Genomic DNA, 6,133 nt, shown 5'->3' with positions numbered 1-6,133 from the left:
GTTAGACGTTGCTACTTGGCCCGCATTCTTTATTTACGAAGTATCTGCAACAGATGAAATGATACATAATCATTACATAATTATTATTTTGTTACATAATCTGTAACAAATTATTGGCAAGAAAATTATGATAGGAAACCCACTCTTAGCCAGTAACACTTCTTTTATGATAATCAATTTCAACAACTTTCTTTTACTTTATTATTATTTTAAAAGAAAAACATTTGTTAATGTTAACATTGTTTTAAAGGAAGTGTTATCGCACGATGGAAACCACGAGAAGGTGGTGGGCTTCTTCCATCAGGATGGGATGAAAAGGGGACAGAATGGATAATACTGGATAAGATAATTTGGATAAAACAATTTGTACAAGATAACTTGGATAAGATAATTTAGACAGTCCCACGTCGAATCCTTGCAATATTTTTTAATTTTTATATTCTGAACCCGTGAACGAATCAACAGGCGCACGCCAAGCAAGGGCGTGCGAGAGAACGTCAGGCGACTGCACTTTACAGCACAGTCCGACGTCGAATCGTTGCGACATTATTATCGTTTTCGCTGAGAGATCTTTTTCGTTTTTTCAGGCGCTCTCTTTCTTCCATTATAAATTGGGGTTCTCTAATGGACATACCCCTGTTATACCGGCTGTCTATATATTCCGGTAACATACACTCATTATAAAATTGAATCAATTTCAGTTCCATCTGATCCTTCCAAAACACGTCGTCTCTTTCGACGGTAACGCATTTTATTCTTTTCCGTGTCCAAATGCAAAATATGCAGTATGATCTGCCTGTTACGTGCAGCTGTCCTTGCACTTGGTAGTAGTACTGATGGGTTTTATTTAACGCCGCATTGATGGAATTGCCTTGGTTGCCTCCTCCGGCAACAAATTCTCTGCTGTCTTCGGGCACTTTATTTCCACGATACCCTCTTCATCCGGCGATGCTCCTATAAATGAATGGGATCTGTCGATGAAGATTCCGTATTCTTTAATATCTTTTCCTGTATGTCTCTTTAATTCTTCACGGGCAACTTCCTCGCACTGTTGCCCATATTTTATTGCAGGTAGATTAATAATCTTTGGATATATTATTCTTTTCACCAAATTACCACACAGCGTTCCACTTCTTTGACGGCACACACTTGCGAAATTGGATGCCGTTAGAAGTTTCGACGTGTAGGTATACCATCGCGGATTTTTCGATTGTCCGATTGTTTCTATTTGAATGGCATCCTTCTTTTCTTGCCAATTACTGAGCATCTCCATATGTTTTTCTTGTTGCACCTTATAAATGGTACTATCCATGTCCGGTTTCGCTGCGTTTGCTCCATAATCCGAATCTTTTTCAGAGCGGAATTGTTTGCTTATGCGTGTCGCGACTTCTGTTTCCTTTCGTCTCTCCAAAGTTTTTTCATTTCTCTTCTTTCTTCTTGCTTCCATGTTTGATGTAATTACAGCCGGTTTCTTCTTCATCGCTCTATTTAACTGTGAAAGTGGTTCCTCCGTGTTGTATTGTAAGACGGCAGTAGCACATCTTGCCGTGTAGGAACCTCTTTGGCCGAAATTTAATCTTTTCCCACCGATGTACTTGGCAAGGACGCCGTTGAAACTCTCCACAGTGTATTTGTTGTAGTTGTACAATAAGCTCTCTGCATGACCTGTTAACGGCTAAAGTATGTCCTTTATCAGCTCATATACTCCCATACTCTTCACTTGTGGGACGATGTTTGTCTCATTTTCTTCGCTTTTTCCATCGCAGAAGTAATTTATTCTATTACATTCTGCGTGTTCGCCAAACACGTGACTTGGAATATTGTAAATGTCACAGTATAAATTTGTAATTTTTGTGGCGATTGGTACATTTTCTTTACTTCTATACCGTGCGGCTTTTACGATTGTCGTTCGCATTCGTCGAATGCTGTTTTCTACAGCTTTCCTCAATGTACCTGCGGTCGTTTTCTTCACAATTTCTTTCATTTTTTTACAGAAATTCCGTAGCAAATGATTCGTGCATTCAATTTTTTTACACGAATATCTGTCTTATACGGATCTGCGTCCAAAGTCTTTTTATAGACGCTGCTATCCCCGTCCGCGATTAGGGTCGAATAAATTAATCCACGCTTTGCCACGCTGGTTTTAAATCCTTCCACAATTGCATCGCTTTCCATAGCAGTAGATGCTCGACTCTTGCTCCAATTCTTGAAACACACGTGTTTTCGTGGTTCTTTCTGATCTCTTGCAGCATATTCGCAAATTGTGCATCTTTTATTTCGCACACCAATGTATAAAACTTTTCGGGTGTGATATCCAAGTATCACACCAACTCCCGAAGCAGAGTTATATGCGCCGGTGCGATAAGATCTCTTTATCCAACTGCCACCGGCGATGACGGGAATGTGCGGGATTCCAGATTCTGGAACAACATCGTCTCTTTCCATAGCTAATCGTTTTTCTTCTGCAGCCGCTGCTATCATTTCTTCTTCCGCAGCGACAATAAACGAATTTGCTATTTCATCGTGGTATTTTACAAATTGGGTTTTCGGCATACATTTTATGTTTATTGCTGTCAAAAATTGTTCCATCTGCGCATAGCTGCCTCTAGCATTGTCCCAGCCACGGCACTACGATTTATATCCATTTCTTCAACATCGTCAGGTTGACTTTTGATTTCCCCTTTGTAGTCGCACATAGTGCACACTACGGTGAGCGTTATTTTCAGACCCGACTGTTTTACGCCAGTTATTTCCAAGTATTGTACACCGCAATTTTCCCTATTATCCGCATGGTGGCTTATTTTTTTCATTTCTTTAAAGATGTGCTGCATATTTACAATACTTAGTCCATTTGGAAAAAACGGTGCTTCCTTTGGCCCGGCTGCTGCTACTTTTTCGACTATCAAGCCATCTTCTCCGTCGTCTGAAAATTGTGCCGACGTAGTTTCTTCTGAAGTTTCTACTACTTGTATTGTTGTAGTTGCGTCGCATGGTGGAAACATGGTGGATATTTCTTTATTCTTTTCCGGAGCAGCTAAACGACGTCGCATTTCAAGAGTTGCTCGTTTCTTTGAATACCTCCTGGTCGAGGGAAACAACCGTCTTTTTTGCTTCTTCTTATCGCTTGGTCCATTCATCGTTCCACTCATTGCAGTTTCCATTTCACGTATAAGTAGTGAACACTAATTAACACTAATCACTTAAAATTACACCTAAAAAATACACTTAAAAATAAATCACTTAAAATTACACCTAAAAAATACACTTAAAAATAAATCACTTAAAATTACACCTAAAAAATACACTTAAAAATAAATCACTTAAAATTACACCTAAAAAATACACTTAAAAATAAATCACTTAAAATTACACCTAAAAAATACACTTAAAAATAAATCACTTAAAATTACACCTAAAAAATACACTTAAAAATAAATCACTTAAAATTACACCTAAAAAATACACTTAAAAATAAATCACTTAAAATTACACCTAAAAAATACACTTAAAAATAAATCACTTAAAAAAGAACACCTAATCAGTTTTCCGATGTTCCAAAGAGTAATGTAATGTAATTTTTGCGTATTGAGAGACGGTGGTGGAACTGAAGGATGGGGGTGGAACTGAGGAATGGGGTGGCACTAAGGGGTGGTGGTGGAACTGAGGGATGGTGGTGGAACTGAGGGATGAGAGTGGAACTGATGGACGGGGGTGACACTGAGTGATATTGGTGGAACTGATTGATAGCGGTGGAATTGAGTGACAGTGGTGGAACTGAGGGATGGGGTGGGGTGCATAGCTTCGAACCCCGGCATCGATCGACGATCCAGTAATTCTAAAGTGACCATGGACAAAGTCACAACCTTACAGAAAGCTGTCGAAGAAGTAAGTAGTTCGCGTTTAATGACACGCGTACGGTGTTTTGTCAGTATTAATTACAACTTTACAATATGTAAATTATTTATTTCTAGATGGAAATAGAAGGTGATCAAAGAAAAGAAAGAAGGCAGGAAGGACAGGAAAAGCCTTGCGAAAAAGGAAGAAAACAAAACGAAAAAAAAAATAGACCAGCCGAAGAAAAACAGAAAGAAAAAAAATAGACCAGCCGAAGAACGAAGGAGGGTTGTCTAATAACAAAGTAAGTAATGTGTTTGACATTTATTTATTCCGATTTATTTCCCTACGATAAATTACGTATTGGCAAAACCAATACGAACCCATATTACATGTTGACACAAAATGTGGAGAAAAAATAATTTACATTTTCGTATTTCTGTTTCAGGTTAGAAGAATCACAAAAAACATAATTCACCATAGTACGTCAGCCCGGCATGAATTCCGCCGCCAGGAGTTTGCTAGACGAGTACATGAACACCGCGAGCGTGAAATGCTCGAAAGAAGACTCCGGGAATACCGCGAACGCGAAATGCTCGAAAGAAGACTCCATGAATATCGTCAACGCGACGTCCCTCCCAGAAGATGGAATAATTATCGGGAACGCGACGCGCTGCGTATAAGATTTGACGATTATCGTGAGCGTGCCATCCACTGCGGGCGAAATGGCCAGCGCGACCGTGAATATAAGCCCAAAGGCGCACAAATTTTTAACAATTGCATAATACAATGTATAAAAAATAATTAAAATCAAAATAAATTATAAATTATTAATAAATAATTTACTATTTCATTTGCGGACCTCATCCCCTTTCGGTCGCGATATTCTTTTCGGATCAATTGTTTACGATGTTAATGCGCTGCTAACTTTCTTATTTTTAATTAATGTTTCATAAGACTTTCGTCATTATATTCAAGACATTTTCCTGATTAAAATAAGATTAACGACGTAACTCGGTTCATATTTATTAGCAATAACTTATTCAAGTAAAGTTCTTGATATAAGTGTAACGTTTGAAATTACGAATAAATATATTGTGTTCCGAAATAAAAATAATAAGCCTAGGCACGTCTAAGCCTTGTTACGTCGCTGCGTACATGCGTTAATCCCTCCCGCACGGGATTAGTCCTACCGCCACGCCATTGTCACGCCAGATAACAACGTCAACCCAAATTCAACAAGATAATTCACAAACGATAAATCCAAAACCTCCAAAAACACATGATTCATTCCATAACCCCCAAAACTACATGATTCACAACAAATAAGCCAATAACCCCGAAAACAACTGACTCACTCAATGTATTATATATAATTCCCGCCTTTGACAAAATAAATCAGTTCTTCCCTAACTTTCAAGCCGAAGCTCTGACTCTCAGTTACTCGACGCGTATCCTAAAAAATCCATAAAAATCGAAAGTTTAACTTCAGAAACCGTAGATACGGTTGTACTAGTTAGTTTCTTTCATCCACGGAAATACTCCCGTGACACCATCGACCGGATAAAGGTTCAATTCTGATTACCGTTTGACTTTAAAAATTCATTATCCGTGTGAACTTTGCAGAGTCACAACGTTAGCCGTGTTTCCTCCCGATTTTTCAAGCGACTTTTGTTAACCGAATTTATTATTATCGTTATCGTCGTCCAGTGTCCGTCGTGAGTGTCATTTATTAAATAATTGTGTAAACGTGTCAACTGAGTGTTCTTTATTTCATCAACTTTTCGTGATTTTTGTCTTAAACCTGCCTGTGCTACGTCTCCTTGTTAGGAGAAAACTAGCGATCCACTGACCACTCACAAGTAAACCTACCCAAGTGTCACTCTCCGATTTTGATGAAATTTGGATATGTTATAGTACATTGAAAATTAGGGGACACGTATTTTTTTTTATCTGCGGTAAAACATATTTAGGGTATGAAACAACCCCCCAAAGTGTGAGGGTAAAATGGAAAAATTGTGATATTTTCGAGATCAGTGAAGCAATCTTGATGATTTTTGGTATGAAAGTATCTTTCGATAGAAGACAAAAATTGGCCTAGGTATGTTAGAAGGGGAGTGAAAATTAGGGGGTGAAATACCCTAAAGCGACCAATTTTTTGCAGCAAAAAAATCAGTTTTGATCTGATCGAAATAAAATCTATTAAAACTTGAAGAGGAAAGTTAATTAGGGAACACGTATTTTTTTTCTTTTTTATTACATAAATATTTGGGACGTAAATACTCCTAAATTACCGCGC

At 38.2% G+C, this 6,133-nt stretch overlaps 1 long non-coding RNA gene across 1 annotated transcript; it reads left to right on the top strand.

Annotated features, from left to right (window-relative positions):
- The first annotated feature begins 3,440 nt into the window (after positions 1–3,440).
- LOC143263968 (uncharacterized) lies at positions 3,441–4,687 on the top strand. Its single transcript, XR_013037254.1, has 3 exons — positions 3,441–3,885; positions 3,972–4,138; positions 4,283–4,687. It is a non-coding gene; the product is annotated as an uncharacterized LOC143263968 (long non-coding RNA).
- The last annotated feature ends 1,446 nt before the right edge of the window (positions 4,688–6,133 follow it).

This window comes from Megachile rotundata, chromosome 2, assembly GCF_050947335.1.
Source record: "Megachile rotundata isolate GNS110a chromosome 2, iyMegRotu1, whole genome shotgun sequence".
Lineage (NCBI taxonomy): Eukaryota > Metazoa > Arthropoda > Insecta > Hymenoptera > Megachilidae > Megachile > Megachile rotundata.
This window is presented reverse-complemented; position numbering and strand designations above follow the sequence as displayed.